We start from the raw sequence: 24301 nt of genomic DNA on the forward strand, positions 1-24301 counted from the left end.
TATGCGTACAGTCCCATGAAATCTAACTGCGGCTCAGAAGATGGCTTTGCATACTGCCAACATTTCCAGTTGGGAAAGCAATAGTGTGACTACTTCGCACACTCCTGCAGCACAGTGTTAACTCACACACCCTGTGTGAATAATACGCCGGCCTCACCTCTAATCCCGTCCCCTCAGCGCAGGATCGCATTGTAGGGGTCTTTCATACCGACAAGGCTGCAATTTATAAACTGTTCTTTTCACTGTGGCATGAGCACAGCACGCCCAAACCACCCGTCTCTACAACCCACCCTCATCGAACCCCCCGGCTGATTTATTAAACAATTCGCACACATAAAGTTCATTGGTAGGTGTGCTGGCGAGGCAAAGTGTTAAAATATTGCCACAATAGCACCGGAGATCTTTTCATTTACCATTCAAAACAAATCGGACTGCAGCGGGCAGAGAATAAATTCAGACTTGTAAGTAAATACATGTATTGAAGCAGTGGACTGTTGAAAATGCATCAGGGGCAGGCTTTTTCTATTATGGGGATATTTATCTTCCTTCCTAAACAAAAAAGGCCAAGGGAGAAGGCAAGCAGGCGGGTGGGGAATGTGTTTGTTTTCCTGCAGTACAGTACTGTGCACACGCTTGTTTGTGCGTGTGTGAGTGTGCAGGCATGTGAGTGTAATTGCTGCCTGTTATCATTAAGCAAGCTGGAGCGATCGGAGGATGCACAACAACCTATGAAGGGCAAACCTGGGGATATTGTGCGTGACATTGGACGTCTGTGGGTAAGTAATGATCAGAGCACCGTGTGACAGCCCAGCCTGAGCGGCGACAATGGCACATTGTTCGCTGTGCTACGTCGCCCGCGTCCAACTCCTACCCACCTCTTCATTAGTAAGGAGGCCCCCATATTCTCCCATACAGCCCTATAGTAACAGGAATGCTACCAGCACTGCCTCTCCACTGCTAACAGAGCCATTATATTTAGCCGTAATTTATAGAATGGCTGCCTGGGTGTTTTCACACTTCATGAAATAGTAATTCTTCATGCTGAGGAGGCCAAACTGAGGGATTTGTTCTTCTTTCTCTCTCTGGGGTCATTCACTTCTCCTCTGGAGCTCAAGCAAGTTCAAACCAGGGCCACATCACCTCGAGTACGAGGCAAAATAACCTTTAATTGAAGAATAATCCTCAAGAACTGGATCAACTGGATCGGGGAGTGGTAGATAATGAGCAATTGTCTGGTAGCAGCATGAGACAATTTACTTGGAGCTGTGACATCAAGATGGTAGAAGAGGATGTGAGAGAAGCAGATTAATGAAACCAAATAATGTATAATTCCACTCAGCACTTATCACCTAAATGGATGTGCAGTATATACATGCGTGTCTCTAAAGGATATAGCTGGTTTTAAGCTTTTTTTTTTTTTTCTGTCAACAAATCCCAGCAGTAGGCTAAAAACCACTGCATCAGTCGGTCTGGTTCTGACTTCCTGTCTGTGGCCCCAGGCCCATTAACCTCGACTGAAAATGTAAATCTTAAAAAACAGGTCACAACTACATGCACTGTATTGTCTTTTTGTTTTCTTAATGCTGGGAATTTTCTTAGTGTAAGCAGTGCATTTGTTCAACGTTCAGCCTCACATTATAATAGTCTACATTTTCTTTGGCATTGGCAAAATCACCACTGTTACGTGTGATATGTAGCTATGTTATGTACGTTAAAATACATCAGCGCTGGCTTTGTTGTGTTTCTTTGACCCACCCGTCCACCCCAACACCTCCACATCTTGCTCTTTGTGCTACGTCACCTGACTTCCTCCACTGGTCCTGTTATAATTACCACACCAACTAGAGGTCGTAGCCTAACAATAAAAGTAAACATGGGTCATAATCACCACCTTGCACAGTCCACCTGCGCACCCATTTTTCTGGTGAGGACAAGCAGACAAATAAAATGTGAAACTTGTGCAGAAGTCAGTGTAAGAAAGGACGGAGAAAATGTCATACAATACCATTAGCAATTGTCAAAATAAATACGTCACCTTCAGTGATCTCGTGAATATTTATGGCACCAGGAAAGTGTGTGGATGATTGACTCAACATAAACTCCAGTGCCCATGTTCATTAAAATAAAAGGAATGTCTCCAAGTGCAGCTGATGGCGTTTTTGGAAAACAAGAGAGGTCAATGGCAGAGAGGAATAACAGCTGTCTGGCCTTGGCAACACACAGGAGAACAATGAGTCTTTGGTTTTGGTCTTTTTATGACTTCCGTTGACAATAAGGAAAAAAAGGAACATTGCCAGTGTGATCTTTTGAGGTCAGAGGGTCCGCTCTGTCTCCGAGCACGCATTTTTTTAACTTCGCCACTTTGTAAACATGGCAGCACCGCAGGTAGCACACACGTAAATGTCACTCATGAGGCAGAGTAATTTCATTTTGTTTGGAATAAATAAACCTTCGTCCCTCAAACTGATTACGCTCCCCTCGGAATCTTTTCGGCTTGACTCCCGCTTTGATGAAACAGTGCTCCGCTTAATGATGCCATTGATTCATATCCGGTGGGTATCGCACCATAAGGGAGACGGAGGCAATGGCTCAATTGCTGCTCGAATCAGCTGCGCTCCTGTCCTCCGTCGAGCGCAGCTAAAAGAAAACGGACAGACAACAGCAATTCTTGTTTTTGCTGTCATGAATAAGTTATATCAACCTCCAATGTATGAGGGAATATGAAAAACTAATTACCATATTTTCCATTAATGGGAAGAGAAAAGTTTTGGGTGAAGTTCTCAAACTGCAATAAATTCTGTAATTATGGGTCTTTTCTTGTTATTCTTGTTTGGTAAGACGGGAAACTCACAATGAACAATATTCACTGGATTTATAAGCACCCAGAGAACTCTGGTTGTAAGCTGATAAAGGAACGAGCTGAGCTGGTTTGGCATTCTTGGGCTAAAGACAGATTTTTAATGGTAATAGGAAGCATTTATATGAACTCAAAGTCTGGCTTTGTGCCTGCTATTAGGAAAGTTAAGACAAACAATAAAAATGCCTGTTAGAACTCTTTTGGTTTGTAATTGCAAGCAGAAGCCCATATAAGAGCGGTATCAAACATCCCACAGCAGGAGGCGAAATGAACTGCTGCATTCATGAAGGAGCGCGATTGATTCATTTGGCCAAGATTTTTTATTAAGAGTCAGTTGATGTAAACAGTCTGCATTTGAAATAGAGTCTTCCTTTGTTGGAAAACACTCAACATTTGTCGGGGTGGTTCCTGGTGCTTTTCTGCAACAAAGCTGCTGAGGGTGCTGCAGCACGACAAACCCTCCGAAAGGCACCACACGGCCGAGAAATGCACGAAACAAGTGTGCACATGAACTTAACGTGACTTCCCTTCCCGTATGGCAAAAGTGGGTTTGCAGAGCTCGAGGAAGCTGGGGATTTTGTACACTAACCCCTGCATCGATCCAGATCAAGCACTGGCAGAAAGCAGTGGGCGTTGGGAGCGGAGCCCCTTTGATCAAACAGTGGTCATGACTTCTTCAAGAAGCAGCAATCTCCCACTGAAGTCTGGGAACAGTGTGGAAGTCCCACAAGGGATTATGTCTGAGTGTGTCAATTATAGTATGTACGCAGAGCTACTCAAGGGTAGGATCTGCCAATCTCTGTAGCTTTCTGATCCCACCTTGGCTCAGAATAGAAGGTTCTGTTGTGTCTGTGCCAAAAGGAAAAAAAAAAAAAGCTCAATATAAAACAGCCACCAAACATTTACAGCTTATTATATTGCTTATGTGATTATGTGACAGATGACTGGCAAGCAGCAGACCACTGTTGGAAACCAGGCATTTTAACGACACGTCGGGACATTTTCCAAATATGTTTCCTCACCCCAAAACCGCGTATTTTAAGCCAAGACTTGATCTTTTCCTAATCCTAACCAAGTGGTTTTGTGCTTCAACCTCAGCACATCTTAACCCCAGTGCTGTCACAAAATAAAAGCTAACATTTAAATGGAAAGAAACATAAAGTGTGCATGTAAAGCATGAAGTTTCAACAGGTAGGTACAACGCCACTTCATTCACTGATAAAGACCGTGAGCTGTGGCTGAAAGCTCTGGAGAAAAGCCTTTAAGTGGAACTTGTTTAAATATTAATTGTCTTTTATTCATTTGTCAAAAATGACAGAATCCAACCATCAGATAGCAGTGGCAAAAGACTGCATGAAGATGCAAATGTTTAGGAAAAGAAGGCTGGAGAAGTCTTTTTATTTAACTTGTCAAGTCAAAGGAGGCCTATAAAATATTCTGAGTGTGAAAATGTAGTTATGTTAAATAAATAAATCTAACGAGGTAAACAAAAATGAAGCAGTCTGAATGGGAAATGCCATAAAAAGGACCAGGGCCCTAAAAAAAAAAGAGACATTTAGATGATGTTCCAACACCTAGCAGGTCTCTGTTCTCTGCCAAATAAGATCACGTCTCCATCCCTGAAATATGTCAAGTCACTGTACACTTGGAGCTGATCCAAGACCCGATTAAAAAATGAAATGAAGATCTTTTTTGTCTCTTGCTCTTCCAGAGTAAACACACTAATCCGCACACTTTGCTGCCTCGTTACTTGGGCTCTTAATTAAAATGCAAGCACTTCTCCTTCAGGCGGTTACCAATACTTGATGCGCTGGATTACCGGCGGTGAAGTCGGACATAATTTGTTTTTAATAAAACATTGGAGGGATTAAGTCGATGGAGTTTACTGAGATTTGGCTCCAAGGAAGCGCATGTCTTGTAAATGCTGAGCACAAACAAGCCAACAAATGCTTTGGCATCTTTAATAGGCATTTAATTGCTCTTAATATAGAACAAATGATTGTAATAGCAGGGATTCCTTACATAAATTCAGCTACTGTAAACAGAGAATAGGTGCATAGTAATGGGAGACTTACCTGTATATTTGCATTTGTTTACACAAATGTAGGGTGAAATGGTTGGGTATAATGTTGGGAAGAAGTAGTATTAATTTGTAGCCTTAATTAGGAGTTTTATGGGTTGCCACAGTAGAGAGCACATAAAACGACAGCGTCATCACTAATTCAACATGGCAGGCCTGCAGAACACCATCTGCTGCCCAAGAAACTGTTAATAAAGTCACAATTATCTTTTTGTAAGCACTTTATTGGGAATAAAATTTGCAAATTAATTAGCTGCGAGTCAAGTCCACGGCTAAGAGGAGAGAAGGAGGCGAAAAAAGGCCAGATCACCAAAGGCAGAGGCAAAGCATTTGATTCGAGAACGTTTTGCAACCAAACACACCCGTGGCGCTAATGATAATTTCGGGTTTCATTGCTGATGATTTGAAACAAAGGCTTTGTTTCACTTTTTAATTGCGCTTCACATCCACTTACACGCATTTTGTAATGAGGCTACACATTTAACCGTAGCCTCCCTCCTCTCATCACAACAAACAAAACCCCCCCAAAAAAAGAAAAAAGAAAAGAAGAAGCAGTCTTAGCAGCCAGTAATTGCACAGTGTGTTAACAGCTGGCTATCAAAACCCAGCAGGAAAATACAATTCACCCTGTAAAGTTGAGCATCAAGCCTATTCATGATCAATACTGCCGGGCCAAGAAAACACTTATCTGCTGTGTTTACATTGTTGTTAGTTTCTCATCAAGAATGCTTCCCTCATTACCCCTCCGCCTCGCCCGCGACTGCCTTCGCTGCCTTTCCAGGCTTTTGTCAACACCAGTGCTGACAATAAATGGCCAGAATAGAGGCCAGATAATTTTGTTAATCCCCTTTGCCTAAGACCTTGAGGAGTTTAATTCACGGTGATTGTTTTGACTCCCCACGCTGACGATCAATACAGCCCATTTCAGCACTTTTTGCCGGGCTCAGAAACAGAAAGCCCTTGTCGCTCCGCTCTTCTTTATGAAGACTGCGAGCGGACAAACACGCTAGCCTTCAAAGTCATCAAATGTGCAGGCAGAGAGGACACACACTCACAAGCAGAGCAATCACCGCTCTTCAAACTCAGCAGCCGCCAGTGAATCTACAGCTATAAGTCACGTTCTGCTGGATGTGCCTCAGAGGCCGGAAGCCTGTAGCACACGTCTCCCAGTTGCTTTTTTCTCACTGTAATTGGCTGAAGAAGGGAAATAATGGAGGTGGTGATGCTGGGGGTAGAGGGTGGGGTTGGGGGCGGCTATTCCTTCCATCGATGTCTCTGAAGCGGTTATCAGTGACCCCCAGCAGCTCAGTGCCCTCTAACCCTGCCATCAACACACACGCGACCTCTTCGCTTTAGCCGACAGACGATACGAGCAAATATCTCTGCAAGAATAAAAGAGAGATACACGCTGTGCATCACGCTCCAGTTTCCTTCTCTGAAAAGAGAGGTTTAACCATAGCGGAGCCGCAGTGTAAAATGGAAAAGCGGTGACACTGAGGTTGCCAAATTAGCCACTGTGGCACAGTTTATTTCCCATTTAAGGCGGCGGAGAGGACACCCCAGAGAGAGCAGACCGCAAACACTTTAAACAGAAGCGAAGAAGCGGATGTGCAAGGTAATTGTTCTTGTTAGCATGATTTATGATTCATAAATTCTGCACTCACCCGGCATTCCCTCTGAACACAAAAAAAGGGATAAGGAATTTCCTTTTTTTCAAACGTTTATAATGTTTAATTACCTGGGCCTGGCCGGCGGTTTATGTATTGATGTGAAAACACTGGGGCAATCACCCCAGGTCTCCTGTGTTTTTTTAATGAAATGTGCATGGCTGTCTATGCATAACCAGATTTGCAGTACACAAGTGCACAAATTAAGCATGCCCATCGCTCAGACAGCAGTACCTCCTAAGTGGCATTTGGAAAATTACCTCATACATTTTATTTGCGGGCGTGCTTTGTTCACAGAGTGTTAATTGACAGCGGTGTAATGAAATTGCAAGTAGAATCGCTGAATGTGTTTTTAAAGTCAATAACACAAAATGCAATGCCCCGCTGAGCAAGAGTTTGGGAATACAATTATGATCAATTTGAGTGCTGAGGGCGGCCATTTTGAATCAGCCTCATACAGAGACAATGGGTGCCTCTCACTCGGCAGGCTCATAAAAGAACTTCATCTGTATTTGTGCTTATGGGGAGACTGAGCACAGACAAAACAGATGCATGCTGTGTAACAGCCGAACCCCTCGGCAGTTTTAACGCCAGTGATGTCGCTGGATGGTACAAAACAAACTTCCCCCTTTTGATCGTAGGCAGGTACACAGTACTTTGAATTATTCTTGAGCCTGTTGTAAATAATGGTGCACTCCTGTTGAACTTCTGCTAACCCAGGGCTATTCAATTGGACGCCTTGGGGCCATGAGGGGCCCGCAAGGCAATTTGTACCAGCATTTTTGAGTAGGCTAATTATTCCTTTAAACATTTTTTAATTAATTTTTTAAAAAGGTGACGCTTTGGCACAATTATTTCCCATCCCGTTTGCCTTTCCCCACTGTGTCACAGTTATCCCTGTTTGTCCCGGGCCAATCAAAGAGTCCTCCCTGCCTGGCCCTGCCTTTTTGTTACGAGCGGCATGGGTATTAGCCAAAAACAAAGCAGACGCAGAGGCCGTCAAGGAGTGCATGGTCGCAGCAAATCAAAGGAGGTGCTAACGATGAGCACGACTGATTCGATTGGGAAAATTCCCCCATCAGACACTTCTGCCACAGAGAGTAGAGGTCTTTGCATCAGCTGTCTTTGAGACTCTTTTGGTCAAACTGAGGAAGGGGATGTCCTGGCTATGGATGAATCAACAGACCACAGCAATGCGTCTCCTGTGCTGGTCCTGTGCTTCAAGAAAGAAAGAAATCCCTTTATTAGTCACAATTTAACACAACATGCGAAGTTAGGGAGGGGAAACTGCACACACCATGCATATGTGAAATTTTTTCTCCGCCTTTAACCCATCCTGGTCAGTCCTTCCTCCGCGGCAGACCAGGGCTGCCAGCCGACCGGCGCCCGGGGACCAGCTCCTTTTGTCATATCTGTAGCTTTTTATGTGATTACTCGTATATCAAGCCATATTTCTCAGGCCTCTCATTTGGGTTCCTTTTCATGAATTGGCCCCAACTCCAAGCTAACTGAAAAACCCTGTGCTAACCCATCAGAATTTTAAATTCAGTTACAGTATCTCTACAGCCCCTCTCTCCAGAATCCCCTCTTCCGACTTGTGGCTCAGTATTCAGTTTTTTAAACCGCTCTCCAGCCCTATTCTTGTCCTTCACCAGGCGAGGATGTTTACAGCAGCTTTCTCTCCCCTTGTTGTGAGGCGGAGATCCAACTCCTCGAGTGTGTCGCTTGCCACACTTCACGGCTCAGGCACTGCATTCTGGCTGAATGGTCTGTGGGACACGCCACGCCAAGCCGCTGCCTTTAAGTGACCACTGGCCGAGAAGACACGTCTGATTTATCGACTTGAAGGGAAACAAGTTGGGTTGGGCCTTGATCTGTTTCAGGGGTTTGATTATAATGGGAACCTTGAGGAAGGAAGGGGGACTGATAGGGATGATGTGTTTCAGAGCCTCTGCTCATCAAGTGGATGTGTGAGCATCATATCTGGGAGCAGAAAGCACATGGCTCACCTGTTTTCTCCCTTCATAATACTGCATTCCTCTGTATGGTGCTTTGGTATGTTTCTTATCAAAGTCAAATCATACACATGCATCAGGTACTGCATATCTAAATACACTCACATAAAAGGATATTATGTGTCTTTTTAGCCAACCACAATATAATAAGGGCATATACTGCACTAACTGCGCGAGTTAATGATGTAAATGCTGACAACAATTGGGAAAGTAATGTAATAATATTTTAATCAGATAAATGATAGCATAAAAAGCACTAATTATTGTAAATCTATAATCAAAGGACAAACAAAAGTCATGATTTTAAAGGGTGCCTTCATAGGAAACCTTGTGTTTATTCCTGGAAGACAAGTAATTGTAGCTATATTAAATCATACTATAAATTATAAACTTCTTAAATAGATTAGTGTTGGAGGTTACCCTAATAAATAATGGCACAATTTGTTATATTATTGTTATGTAGGTGAAAAGATGTAAGATAAATGTAAACATGGAATATATCAATATCCCATTTTAATGGAGAGCAGTTATATGCAATCAGTTGGGATTGTCGTAACTTTGAGTTTTTATTTGTTTTACATTATTACAATACATGCACTGACTACACTATGAGCAACTGCACACGTGAAGGAAAGCAGTGATAAAAAAAAAAAACGTTGTGCATTGGAAGCTGCTATCTGATAAAGGTTTGCACTGACTCAAGCAAGGGGAGCATCAGTATCAGACTGGTCAGACAACATGATCAGATTGCACGCTGTTGGACGACTTGGGAGCGAAGTGAATGGAGACAGCCCCATCGTGTTTTTCTCATTAGACGCTATCAGGTGGCATCGGCTGACAGAGCGGGCGATGGCTGCATAACCTCCAGACTCCTGGTGGTTGAGCTTCCCATAGGCGCCTGGGGTGAACCCTGTGACCTCGTCACTATGGCCACCAGTGTTTTGTTTATCAGATTACAGAGCACATGGCTGTCATGCTCAGACTCTGGTGCAGTATCATTTGTTCCTCATTAGGCTGGGCAATCTGGTGTTAGCGTACAACACAGCATCTTGAAATGCTGAGGAGCTCAAACAGCATGCGGGCGTTCAGTGGAACTTGTTCTGCAAAAGTGCCTCTTGAAACCCAGATGTACAGTTTGCAAAGACAGTGACTTCCAAACCGGAGTTGCTTGTTCTGCAGGTGTCCAAAGTAGGTTTATTGAAAGCTCCACAAAGTTAAAATAAATTTACTGGATCATTTGCAGAAAAACATATCTAATTCCCCACTTTTAAAGTAGTTTTAAGGCGCCTTCTTCAGATCTCATAGTGTCTCCACTCAAAAATATTAACCTGCTCTGACCGGCTCTCAGTATGAAAACATCATAAACCAAATTCACGGGCATATTCAGATCGTATTTCAAAAGTCACAATATGTCTGAGAGAAGTAAAGGTGTTGAAGCTACTGACGCCTCAGGGCTATGAAAAACTAAGGCTGCGCATTGACAGTTTGGCTAAGGTTTTCTTGGATGTAATTAGGGCGAGAAACCACTGTCATTGTGGGTTTTAATAGACTAGCAGGTCTGTGAGGATTCATTGTTTGGACAGGACAAATGTCCGAATCACTAATTTGCGTCAACTCATGCAGGAAATGTAAAGAGTCCTGATGAAGGACAATTGTTACCTGCTTGTGGCACGAAAGAAAAAGTCAGGTGATCGTCAAAGTCACTGGGTTCATCCTCTGGGGATTCTGGAACTCTGTACCCAATTTCATGGCAAATTCATTTAATAGCTGTTGAGATATTTCAGTCTGAACCAGGGTAGTGGACCAACCAACAGGCAGCCCAACACTGCTATCCCTGGAGCCATGCAGCTAGCATGGCTAAAAATAAACTACCCTATGTGTCTGCCTTACTGCTCCTGGATACAGCTGTATGCATTTTCCTTTAAAGGTCTACAATGGAATTTTTTAAAAAAAGGGAAATGAAAGGACTTTTCAGTAAAGTCTTCACAGCTACATCAGATCAAGACTGCCAGAGTATCACTGTGTTCATGTTTGGAGCTAGTAAGATTGGATTGACATTAGCAGATATTGCTGTTGTGGCCATGTCAATAACCCTTCGGCCTGTGAGGGGGAGCCACGGGAACCTTTCCATTCCCTGATCTAATTAGCTGCCGACCGAGCTAACTCAACCCGGGCGATCCCCCCGGCTGCTCGAGCCACCAACAGCAGCCAGCCGGGCTGAGGCCAAAAGGTGGGCTGCCACCTCAACTTTGTACATTGATTACAGTTGATCCCTCTGGATTTTTTTTTGATGGATTGTGCTTCCAGTCCACACCCCTTTGAGGCCCATGCATAAACATAGAAATATGACAATATGTGTACACATGAAGGCAGGTCTGATGAGTGGGGCCTATAAGCTTGGGCAGCAAGCAGTTCAAAGGCTCAGTGCAACAGCAGTGACGGCCAAATGGACGCATGAGGATCAGTTTGTTTCTTTATGGAAGAGGATGTTGTCCACTCTGACTGGCAACACAGAATAGGGCAGTTAGCATTTGGAGCCTGCACCTTCTTTGAAGAATGAGGTTGTTAAAGCTCTGAAGTTAATTCAATATGCTGTTAGAATTACGAGGGTGAGCTGCCAACAAGAGCTAGCATAATTCCAGCCGCCATTCATCCAGTTTTAATCGTTTTTCAACCCCAGCTCCATCAAACATCTCTCAGGCTTTGTAAAACTTCACAAACACTGTATAGCTCAGTCCTGAGTGTCAGCACTTAATTAGGGGCTAACACACACAGTCTGCCCAGAGACAGATGAGTGCACATCAAAGGGACTGTGCAATAAGATGGCTACTTTGGTTTCCATGTGTTTGTCCTCCAAATGCAACACCTCATCAAACCTGATACTATGTAGAGGGCAGTCTGGCACCTCTCAGGCTTTGACCCTGTTGTGCTGCTTCAGCTGTCCACTTCTTTGGGATTCCTAAAGGCCTGCTGCCCCCCTGAGGACTGAGCAAGTCTCCCTCTCTCCCAAGCATGCATTCACAAACATCAACTACTGTGGCGTGCGGTGAATAACTTCTGCAGCTTCCGTAAAAATGAACAGTCACCTCTGCAACAGTGAAGCTTTTCACGCCGGACATCTTGTGGGTCAGCTGCTGTCCGCGTGAATCCAGGAGAACAGTCGAGCCTCGACGTCAAAGTGCAGGTTAAGTGCGATAAGCAAAATGAGCATATGCCAGGGGGAAGATAATGACTAAAAATGACTTCCCATCTCCCTTACACAAAGAGAGACAGGTACAGGGGCACAGCTGCTGTGGAAGATTAATGGTGCTGCCAGATGTAGGGACTCTGGAGAGGGTGACCAGCTCATGGTGCTCTTCACCATGCTGGAAGAGGACAAAGCAGCCATCGGAGGAGCATGGGACAGACAGACAAGCGGGGACGTTGATTCATCACTGCATGCAGAGTGTAAGATTACATGACAGCAATGAGCAAAAGCTGCCAGAGATGACAAGCTGAAGGTGTGTGGAGGTTCTAATAATGATGTTTTTGCTGGCAATGATACCTTAAAAGCTATGCCTAAATCTCTACAATACACACAATAATCCTTAAATAATGAATCACCTTGCATTGACGACACCTTGCCAGTAATGCAAAACATATTTTAAAAGATTGACTTCTATTCCACGCCTCATTCCGCTAAATCTGTGTGACACAGTCTGAATGTGAGGGAACTACCAAAAAGCCGAGCATTGTCACAGCTGCCTTCAGCACGAGTGGAGTCATTAGAAGCACAGATATCAAACAAATTTGGGCAGAGAGAGAGAAAACGGATACGAGAGTTGTTCAGCGAAAGCACAGCGCTGCCTCTCTTCCTCTTCAGAGTCACCTCTGACTCACCTCCAGGTCACCTGAGCGAATGACATGCCATCACAGCACAGTGTCAATACTGCAATTTGTTTTTCTATTTCCTCCCTTATCAAGGTTAAACGGGACAAATCAATCATCTTAGCTGCTGCGAAAGGGGGGAAAAAAAGCACCCCTCTTGTCAGAAAATAAGGGTTATAAATAATACGGCAGCAGAAACCAAACACTTGCGATACAAATTTCTCAAAAAGGCAATTAACTCCAGGGAGGGGAGGGAGAGAAGAGGAGAAACCTGAAACAAATGCCTTCTGAAAGCCCTTCTGCCAAATCTCAGATGTGGGGACACCGGTTCCTTGTTCTCAGTACAGAGAGAGTTTCAATTACGTGCAGTTTGCCCTTGGTTGGGCTATTTCAATATTTTATGTTGATACATTACCACTGCAACATGCCTACATTCATTTTCATTCGAGAGAAGGAGCTTTGAGCAAAAATAGACTCTTTATCAGGCCGTGCGCGGTGTTATATTATTGTGTCTCTCTCGATAGAAAATAGATCATAGAGTAGACAGACAGCCTTATACATAAATGAGAAATCCACTTTTCACATGGAGTCATGCGGAGCCAAGAGTGGCATTGATATTGCTCTCGCATAGCTCACGCAATATCAGTGACATGTCTTGTGAATGTTAGCATGTAATTGGTTCAAACCAAACGCACGCAGTGATACAATAAGGGTGTGTTTTTTTTTTTTTTTGCAGTTTTGCATAATACAGGGCTGCTGACAAAATGCGCGGCGTTCATGAAGCAGACAATGGAGAAAGGCATTTACAGTACACTGGGGACCACTTTAAATGGGCACGACATCCCATGATACCAAGGTTTACCGAGGAGGTCATCACACACCTGTGCGCCACACGATTTCCTCAGACAATGTGACATTTTCATGCACGGGCCACATGACGAGCAATGACAGATATGTGAGTGCAGGCCTCTGGTGACCTTTATGGTGCATTTAAAGACTTGCTCCAAGAATTTCAACTGTTGCGCCGCCCTCGGCATGTGCGTGAGTAAAGGCCAGAGCGAGGGTTAATATGTCCCATATCTTTGCATGCAGGCTATATTGTCCAGACCCTCTGTTTCCCACCCAAGGTTTCATTAAGCTGCTTAGCAGGGAAGGCACTGAGATTGATTGGCTGCTGGTATTTATTGGGCACTGATGGCCCAGGTGCTGTGGAACACAAGCATCAAGCTTTGTTTTTATATCTGGTTTATAGCGCAGCTGTTTCTGCTGAGCTAACGCGACGCACATAATCACTGCGAAGACACTCAAATCATCATCAAAAGCTCCTGAAATGCAAATAAAAATGACAAAAGAAGGAAGAAAAAAAGAACAAATGTGGGGCCTTGCCCGTGGCTGCGCAGGCATGTGGTAAAGGTCAAGATGATGTCTCAGAGGAAGTTTTGGTGCGCGCTCCAAAATTGTCGGAATCGTTCCGCAACTCCAAAGTTTGTGGCTCGTAACAGCAACTGGCTCATTAAAAATATTACACGCCCCCCCCTCCCACGCCAACACCTTGTGCAGGAGCTGTGTGTCCTCTAGAAACATTATTGGAGCGTGTGGCAGGTCCACTGGAGTGCCACTCTAATCATTGTAATGCATCTCTGTTCTTTTAATTAAGGGATAATGTCCAATTTTGTGACGTTTATGAGGTTATAACATCCATTAGCCTGCAACAGATGCTGTGGCTGAATAGCTAACTAGCCTCGAGCTGAGCCACACAGGTCCTCCTCCAGGCCAAGAAGCCACACTGCCCAGCACTTAATGGTGAAAGGCATTCGCTCTTTCCCTCTCTACCTCCCTGTCTCTTTTTTTGGACACTAATTTTACATACTTTTGTCTCCCATTCTCTCTGTATCCGTTCCCTCTTGCTGCCTCCGAGCAGAAATTGGAAGGAGATTTAAAGAGTATAGCTATTGAACTTTAAACAGCTTATAGCCATGGAACATAAAACTGGCATTTAAAATTTGTGATTGCAATTAAACGCGAGTTATTCGCAATGAGAATGTCAAAAGCAGTTCTAATCATTTTTATTGTGCCGCTTAATTATTGCATTGCACTTTTTCCTCACCCGAGCCAAATGCTTTCTGGGTGCATAATTTCAACCTTTAGCTCCTCTTCTCACGCTTATGCCAACAGCAAGATGAGCAGTCTGCTCGCTAGCCCCTCAATTCCAACAAAATGAGTCTGCCTGAACCTCTCCAGCACTCTATATTTTTTGGGCCTACAGCCAGCCCTCCTCTCAGCGGTGACCTCAATTTTCTTATAAATACCTTTCTTACCCATCCCAGTGAAGGGTGAAGGACACAGTCTACTCAAAGCATCAATTGAGATATTATTAGTCTGCTGTGGCACCAAACTATGAAATATTTATATCGGTATTGGGAATTAAGAGTGGTCAAATTCTAAATTGGTGGCTGATGCAGATGCAGTGGCAGAAAACCGACCAGCGTTGGGGGATATATTGTGTCCCATGACTGGTTGCATAACTGTGGTGAGTGTTCATTTAGTCAAACCTGAGGGTTTTGGGGTACCTTTATAGGTTGACTCAGACAGCAGTTGGGGAGAATTAATTCAATCGTTCATTTGTAATAGGACGTGTGGCTGGAAAGAAATTAAGTTTGTACACCCATCCCCGCCATTTGACGGCCGTCATAACTCCCGGAGGTGGACTGGAATTGGCAAGGCTGGTGCCAGGTCTCGGGTCCAGGGTTGGAGGACAGGGGAGTGAGATAGACGGCTGTCCCCAGGGCGGGGTGAGGGTCTGCTGGGCAGCTGTCCGGTAATTAGTCCCCTCCCTCGCGCTTGCCCCCTGGCATCTGTCGGAGCAACAGCTAACAGTGCACGTGGCCCCCATCCAGCTCTCAGGACGCAGTTCAGTTAGAACCATTAGGCTTTATTTAATCAAATCCACCTGCAGTCAAACACACACCTGGTCAATCTGTGTGATAGATGTGGCGATGTGTCCACATAAACACAATGATGAACACCTGTAAAAGTGTGCTTGCTCTTCTTTTTTCTTTGATCCCTCTTACAGTTTGACCAAGTTTCTATATATAAGCCATGTGGGACATGGTCTTCAACTCTCAAACCTTCTCATTATGAATAGCTCCTGTGGGAGTTCCACACTGCTTGTGCTATGCTCTGCGTGCCGAGCTGCAGAGTCGCTCCAATGCAGCGTCTGAGCATGCACCGAACATTTCCTGCCGCAACATTAAACTTTACAAAACGGGCGGGAAAAAAATGCTTCTCCCTAGAGTCCAATTCCTCAGAAGGGCTTTAAAAAAGTCCTCTCAATGAAAAGGATGCTATGCACCATCAATACCTCAATATGGATGTGCTGTAAAACATGCTATAAGACAACAAAAGCACTTTACTTTTACTGCACTTTGTGTGGCCCTGCCTCTGGCTTTCATGAAGCAGTTAGTGTTTACCACACTTGGCTGAGTAATAACCCTGTCGTAGGACAAACACAACTGTACCCTGAAGATATAACTCCAGAAATCCTGTGCTGGTCAGGTCTCTATACATCCCGCAATTCTCCCAGTTTCACTCTCTTTGTGCTCTCCCTGTATTACTTACACACTAAACTCTAGTTCAGAGGATCTCACATGGTCTTACTCACTTATCTTCCTGCATCCTCAATTCCTGTCAGTACACTCGATTATCTTCTCCTCTGTTGCCTGAAGCATGCTCACGCTCCATCCTTTGCCTTAAATTCTTCACTTCATGTCTACATGTACAGTAAATCCTGCTTCACCAGTCTGAATGCTTATCTCCATCGTTCAGTATTGGCTTGATTTGGAAATGTGAACATTTTCTTAAAAACGCTAAGTTCTGACAGATTAATCAAGCTGTCTATTTTCTCTGAAGCTGCGTTTGGACAGGGCTCTCTCGCATGCTCTACCGCTCTTTTCTTCCTCTGGTGTCAGTCTCGACTCCCTCCATCACCCCTCCACCCCCAACCCCGCCTTCTCCCACTGTGCCATCTTCCACGGTGCATCAGCCGGCCTCAGTCGCACTTGGAGAGAGAGCCTAAGTGTCCTTGGGTGAAGGGGGTTCCCGAGGAGCTAATGGTTAGCGCGGTATGACTAATGGGGAAAAAGCGTGACAAAATAAGACAAATGGTTTGGACCAACTTCATTACCTAAGTGACAGCTTGACGGCGCCGCTGTATAATATGGTATTTTTCATCTGTGACTCATTTGGCAAAGGAAAATGACGGCCGAGAGCCGGGACTAACTTTTTTATGACATCAAAGCGCTGCTGATTTTCTACCTGCCCGAGCAGCAGAACTAGTTGAGGAAGTTTGGAATTTTAAAGGCGTTGTGTGCTTTGAAAAACAAGCATACAGTATGCCGAGCGGATTCTGGATTTGGAGGAGTGATACAGTATTCTGATGCATTGGAGAGTGTCTTAGGTTTTCAAACATCAAACTACCAGGCAGATTGGCACCTACAGGCTAGCACTGGCAGCCTGTTTACTCACCAACCTGCCTTTTTTGTATTATACATCTGTGGACACGCTCTCAGTGGAGACAGAAAGCACAATGGCACATGGAAACATTTCTAAAGCGTTGCGATTCAACATTCAAGAGATAAGGCGGAAGGCGAGAAATTGACAGTTATCAGCCATGCTATTAAAACATATCGAATGATTTCAGTTTATTTACCACAACCAAAGAACACAGTTTCTGCAATAAATTGGCAATTAATAATGAAAACAATTTCAGAAGTCCACCGCTTTTGATGATAAAACAAGCCAAGGTAATGACAACAGTTCTCAGCCCTCACCGGAGGTTTGAGCTAAATAAAGCCTCATCTGCTCAATATCAGACCGCTTAATTTTTCATGAAAGGAAAGGTCATACAGTCCACTGTAATCTCAAGTCTCAGTCTCTGTGTATCAGCAGCTGCCTGTCTTATGCTGTAGCATACATTATTCAACAAATACTTGAGACTTCTTCTGGAGGAATGCTGTGGTTTGCCTCACTGTCTTCCTTTGAATTACACAAATTCCACTACAATATTGCAAAGGTGGCCTAAATAATTCACGATTTGCTTTCCCTTTCTTTGAGTGGAAACCAAAAAGGGAAACACAAAATAAAAAAATCTGTTGCTCTCTGAGAAGTTGCCAAAGCGGTTGACAGGGAGGAGAAACACACGTCAAAATAAAGCCAATAGGTTTAGAGTGTTTCAAAGTCTAATTTTGTCTCTGAGTATTTGCATAAAATCACTGATGTGTCAGAGCTTTTCTGAAGTTTGAATGCTGGATCAGTGCTTTTACTTTGTGATAGATTCCTCCAGACAGTAACAGTCCAGCTCATATTGAGACATTCCCAATTCAATTTCCACCCAAGCTGATATGACAAGGTGTCCCGTACCTAAATTTTACTCACTATACCTCGAACACGCCGGCTATCGATTTAGTTTAAATTTGTGCAGCATTTCAGATGAATTAGAATATTTTACACCACCCATGTTGTGTTAAGTCAAACTCAACTGAGTTACACAGCACATCTTTTCTTTTTTTTTTCGAGGTCTGCTGAGTGCATTCTGCCTTCAATGGTGTATTTCCCACACTCATTCCTGTGTAAACGCTGCTGGGCCTTGGCTTGCTGCACGCTGCGTTAAAGCCAAGGAGTCATTGCCTCTTCTGAGGGGTAGAATCCATCAAAACCACTGGGGAATAGCTAGGTAGAGCAGCTGTCTCCCAGTAAGGCAGGCACAAAAAAGTGGCAGAGTTGCAGATTATGTGTTATTGTTGAGCTTTCAGCCCCCCCCCCAGTTCCAAAACTCCGAGTGTACTTTGCTATTTTTGTCTGCAGTCTCATCTTTATCACTATGGAAAACAGCGTTTGAGCCATTACACAACACTGCTTTTGACTATAATCCACAGCAAATGGCAGCTAAATAAAAGTTAATTTAAGAAGAAAACATAAAAATCCGGCTTGAAATTACATTAAGAACACGCAGCTGCAGTTTCTGGCAGGATGCGACAGAAGCTGCACGCTGCCGGGGCTTGACGAGGTAAGGGTGCTGGCGGGTTTATGTGTTATTAGCCCGCGCTCAAAGTGATCCACCTGCCTTTCAGCTTCAGCTAACAAGGTGTTTCCTAAAAAAGGAGAATAGAATCAGAGTAGAGAAGCAGGCCACTATGGAGGAGGTGTAAAATGAATTATTCTGAGGTCGTCCTCCAGTCCCCTGGACTAGACAGGGCGGACAAATCCAGCAGGTGTTCTGAACGTGTCTGTCCATGCCAAAGAAAGTGATTTTCTCTCTCCCTCGCTTGCTTTCTCCTTACATCCTTTTTTTCTCTTCACAGCTACATGCTGAGAGACATCCACAAAGATTTATGTATTAAAGCTTGAACTTAGCATCGCGCTCCCCACTCTGAGTCCATCCCTCTGTCGCCCTCCCTGCGGCTTCAGCCGAGTGAAGTCTGGACTTTTCAGAAAAGCAGACGGGTCACTGCCCATACGCCTATCTGCCTGCCCTCGCAGGCCAAAACCCCGGTGCAAGCTGGGAGAAAAGAAACCTTTGAAAAGAGAAGCACTGAGGACTATGCACACAGTCTCAATGTGTAAACATCCTTTCAGAGGCCTTCCCTGAGATGATGAAGGCACTCAGCTGGGACCAGAGAAGAGGAGACGGGAGGTTCAACAAGATAGCTCAGAGTGTCTATTATCGCACAAGAGACGGGTCAGCATAAAATAAAAGTCAACTTCAACGGTGAAGTGTGCTCTGCGAGCATGCCATGCATATGCTCGAAGGTCCCAAAACGTTGCAAACAAAAATGAAAGCGCGTCAGAGAAGAAGAAGACGGGGAGTGGCGCTAAAGCAGTCGTTACATCTCTGCGTCCCTGCGGGGAAATCAGGAAGAAATTGCTTTTATAAAGTGAAGCAGCACAACAATAAATTTCTGAGTATCTCAATGTAATGCATCTATGAAGCAGTGTTTTCATTTCAGCTAAGAATAATAAATGTGAGCTCAACAGCATCTTTGATGACTTATAGAAATGACCAACCTTTCATAAAAGACGGGCATGTACAAACTGTTCTCTCTGTGCAGACCACCTCCCTAATCTCATGCGAGGAGCCTCGGCCACGTTGATTCACACGTTTATGACTCTGTTCTGCATGAAAACTTTCAGCCATTATCTCCCAGACCTGTGCCACATTGGATAATTGCCACAGATAGGCAAAATTCTCCCCTTCTGCCTATTTCAGCTCAGCCTTTTCTTCCACATGACTGGCCAGACCTACATTTCCCTGCATGTTTGCTGTGGATCACTGTAGCTTATGAATTGATGATGGGTTGCTGGTGCCACACGACATGAAAGTCATGAAAACAACTAAACAAAGGCTTTAGTATGGACTACATTATTATTATTTAATATGGTGCATGTGGTTTGCAACCATGCTGCTGTCTAAGGATTCTTTTCTTAAGTAAAAGAGGCAACACCACAATAAAGGATGTTAATTCAAGCTGAATGTCCTGCATTCAGAATCTCACTTAAAGCTGATCAAATCAATATTTTTGTACTGACAATGGATCAAAAGGCTCCAACCCTAACCCTTTTATTTGAAAGGGGCCACTTGTGGTGATGAACAGTCTCTCATCTCAATGCACACCACCTGCACAGCACCAAACTGCCGACTAACAACTAGCTGGTGAGCATATTGGAGCAGTTAGCAGCTACAGATATTTCCTTCAGGAGGTAACGGAGCTAAAATGAGAGCGAATATTGGACCTCATTTACACGGAGTAACTTCATGCGTCTTGGGAGGATCGGATAGCTATCTGATCTCAATAAAGCTAAGCGTAAATGCAGCCAAGAGGCATTCGAGACCATCTGAAATCCGAAAGCGTGATTTGAGATGCATTCTAGCCAGATGTTGAAAAGCTGCAAATGCACCCGTCTCTCCAAGATGCTTGTGTAATCTTAACTCCTCTCAGAAAGTAACTCTGCAGTCTGTGGAAATAGCCACTCAAGGTGCGATTTCCTTAATATCATCCACAGTCTGTCTCCTCTGTCCTCATGATAACAGTTGAAGTTACACTGAAATTACCACTCTGTCTCATTAAAGCAACACGGAAAAACAGCTCCGGCGATTTCTGCACGTACAGTGTGATCAAATACATGGTCCCACAGCGAAACCTTTCCTGATGACAACTCTGGAAACTCGTCTGGATTATGTCTGTATGCGAGACACTTGAAATGAGAAGTGCATCATCAGCAAAATGTACCTCAAGTTCATATCAAAAGTAACAAACGTCCCATTTCAGAATGATATTTTTCAGTCATGCATTATTGGATTATCATTACTGAGTCACTGATGTGTATGATGTAGATGAGTTTTGTATGTACAATTTTAATCTGCCAAGTAACTAATACAATAATAACAATAATAATAATTTCTACTTGAGTAAAAGTACTTAGTTAATATCCACCAAGGCACATCAGGAATGCTGCTAGTAAATTGCATTTCTTTTATCTTTTTCACCTCCACAATTAAGAACAAGTCTTTAATGGAGAACTTGGGTGGCAAGTGAGACGCATCAGCATCAATAATTAAGGAGCAAAAGACAAAAGCAAGATGGAGCGATCAAGAAGTAACTTGAAATGTTGCATTTTTTTTCCAGCCTTTGCTGGTTAAAGAGGTCTGCAGAGCAGGAAAATCTCATCTGGATCGTGCGAGAGCTTCTGCAATGAAGTGCTTTTTAATCACTGTCCCCCTGTGAAGCAGCTGAACGTGCTTCCTTTCCGACTCCGCCTACTCTTCAGTGTACCCCGATGACCCGGCATCATGGCGGAGTGGAGGGCCTGAACAAGAGGATTCATGAGGAGAACACTGTATTTATCATTAATGATATTCAGTTATCTGTGCCACCATCTCCACACAACTGTCCTCTTTTTTTTTTTTTTTTTTTTTTGAAGAGCAAAAACAAACCCCAGTGAATTCACTCAGAGCGCACCGTGCATCTCCAGTCACTTAGACGCAGCTCAGCACACAAAAACAAACACCGCACACAGACACATTTCATACCAGGGGAATACAAATTAACCTGAGATGCCATCAGCAATTAAGCCTAATTTCAATAACGTTCAACATTTTATATTCGTGTGTGCTTTCCCATTAGCGTAATCAAGCGACAACAAATGTTTCCCTGCATGATAATGGCATGCTGGCTCCTCTGTGTGTGGATAAATTAAGGAAAACATACAAGTACTGATTAAATTGGGCCCATCAGGAGAAAGAACTGGGATGATGGTTGCACACCTTCAAGACGGCGAATCCCCCTCACCCTGATCTAATAGAAGACCAAAGAGATATGTGGAAATGCGCACATTCAGCTAACCCTTGAACCTTACCAAACCCCAGGATCAATCACTATTCAGACAGGCACCACTGTTAATGATGTTATTTCACTGATGAAGTGACGTTGCTGGTAAGAGTTGCTCAACATTAATATTCAGTAGTACTCTTGGTAGGATGGAGCAAGGCAAGCGTAATTAGAGTTGATGGGCTCCATAAGCATTAATATTGTAGCGCATCAGCAACGTGGGCTTTTCGCAGCAGCCTCGAGAGCTTTCAGTTCCCCGCTGGGACAACTCACTTTTTTCATCTGCATTGTCAGACTCGTCAAGAGGAACACAGTTGATTATTAACATAAAAAGCAGCATTGTTGCCCCATTGAAATCATCAAACATCGAAACCAGATGTTATTTTTACTTGATTACGGGTTAACCCTCCATAACAACTGGAGAAAGCTGATAAGTAAGCAGAAGCAGAAACCCCTCCTCCAAACCTCGCCTGATAAGTACACACAAACACGAATCAAACTCAGGACATGAGGACAGAAATAGGCCCTCTGATAGGTGCTGACTGCATTTCATCCGGAGCCCCAGCTCGTTCCCAGGTATTGATGTCAATTACAGAGACGTCCATTAGCTGTGGAGTATTCTGAGGAGTCAATTTTGGTCATGTCATGCAGTTCAGTTTCACATTGAGGAATGACCCTGGGAACCAGCTGGGTTCAGCTAGCACTGGGGCTAATGGCCCTAATGCATGATACAATAAACATGTGCCTTTATGAACCAGGCGGAACCTCTTACTGTGACAGCGGGCTCTCAAATGACACACACTCAACATTAAGCCTGGCCCATAAGAGTGTGTAGCATAGTGTGATTACATTAGCAATGTGTTCTACACTGTGCAGTATGGCTCAATGAGGTGATGCTGGGATAGTAATTACTGCCATTCCACTTTGTGCTTGTGTTGTACAATGCGGGGAAAACAGCTGGTTCTGAGGTCACCTATCCAGTCTTGGTGAATTCGTCCATTGTAAGCGCGCATTCAATCTTAAAGCAGCTCCTTTGTGACTGCAGTCTGGTGTGATACCTTCGAATGACAGCACTTGCGGAATTCTTACACATAAATATGTACCGCACCACCATCTGCTTTTGGCTACACTGCAGAGATAAAAACCAAGCTCTGACCTATCTCATGAGGCATGATATATTGACCTGAGTGTATCTCCAGCCAGGTGCACACACAGGGACACTGATACAGTGTCAGAAAATATTTCAACCAAACCGCAGTCAAACGTTTCTACCAAATCTGTGCGGGGATGGAAAGGGTAGTTGAATGTTATACACAAGTAAAAGCCCTTTGCTGCATGACACCCCGACTCTCTTCCCCCTTTTCTGTCTCTGCCCAGCTGCAAATAAAGGCAAAAAAATACCCAAAAAATTAAATCTTGACAGAGGAAGTGTGCAGTCAGTCTGGGTATTTTGAAGCGGGGTTGTATGAGGTACTCATCCATCGTTAAAGTCAATGACTGATGGTATTTTTGTTTGTTTAATGCCCATGCTGGTTTGGTCATATTGTGAACATACTGGAGAGTTTGCCCAATCAGTATGACACTTTTTGTATTTTTGGCATGTTGCAGATTTTGTTTTTGTTTGCATACTGCTGCCACATGCTACATTTTTGGCCAAATCAGTATGTACTGCTAGCATAGTGGTTGGTATGACACACAGTAGACGGTGGTGGGCACGCCATCAGTTTGGAGAAGCAGACAGGATTACTGGCACAGAAGCTAAGCAATGTACTGCGGTAGACTGGAGGGAACAGCAAAACATATTTTAACCACGAAAAATATGTTTAGATAATGGCATATATTTATTGCTTCACTTTGCTGTCGTTATGTCCAACTATGCGCTCTTCAAGCCACCAGACTCCACTGACAAAAACAGTCATTTTACTTTTACGCACGCAATTTTACACCAGAGTTGTGTGTCTACCAGTGCCTTAATTGGTTAGCTTGTTTGTGTTGTACTGTTTGGTTTGGATCCAAACTACAGTGTTAAAACACCACAGTCACACAATAATATAAATAAAGTAATTGATAAAGGCAGCAGTAGACCAGCAGCTCCTGTGGTCTGCGGAGTAAAATTCCTGTTTTTGTCACAGGAGTCTGCTGGCTTTGAAGTGCGTGATATCACGGCTTTAGTTAATCTTAGCCGTGACCCTTACTGATGTCACCCTTCGTTTTATTGCATTGCTGTGCCTTTTGTTGTCATGTTCACAGGCTGTCACCTCTCTGGAGCTCTGCCCTCTTGTGGCTGCAGACACATGAGAAGCTTCCTCTCTGCTGCAGCTGCTGGCCCCTTTCTATTGTTCCATTCTTCTTATTATGACTTTTCCATGTGAATTTGGTTTGTATTCCATAAGGATCGCAACCTAAAATTAGCAAAGTAAAATTTTAAAGTT

General features: G+C 43.9%; 1 protein-coding gene across 3 annotated transcripts in view; it reads right to left on the reverse strand.

The window, feature by feature from the left end:
• Positions 1-24301, reverse strand: part of ppargc1a (peroxisome proliferator-activated receptor gamma, coactivator 1 alpha) — a 248725-nt gene that overhangs the window by 176957 nt on the left and 47467 nt on the right. The gene's annotated exons all lie outside the window — the stretch shown is intronic.

The sequence above is a fragment of the Chaetodon trifascialis genome, chromosome 23 (genome assembly GCF_039877785.1).
Source record: "Chaetodon trifascialis isolate fChaTrf1 chromosome 23, fChaTrf1.hap1, whole genome shotgun sequence".
In the NCBI taxonomy this organism is placed as follows: domain Eukaryota; kingdom Metazoa; phylum Chordata; class Actinopteri; order Chaetodontiformes; family Chaetodontidae; genus Chaetodon; species Chaetodon trifascialis.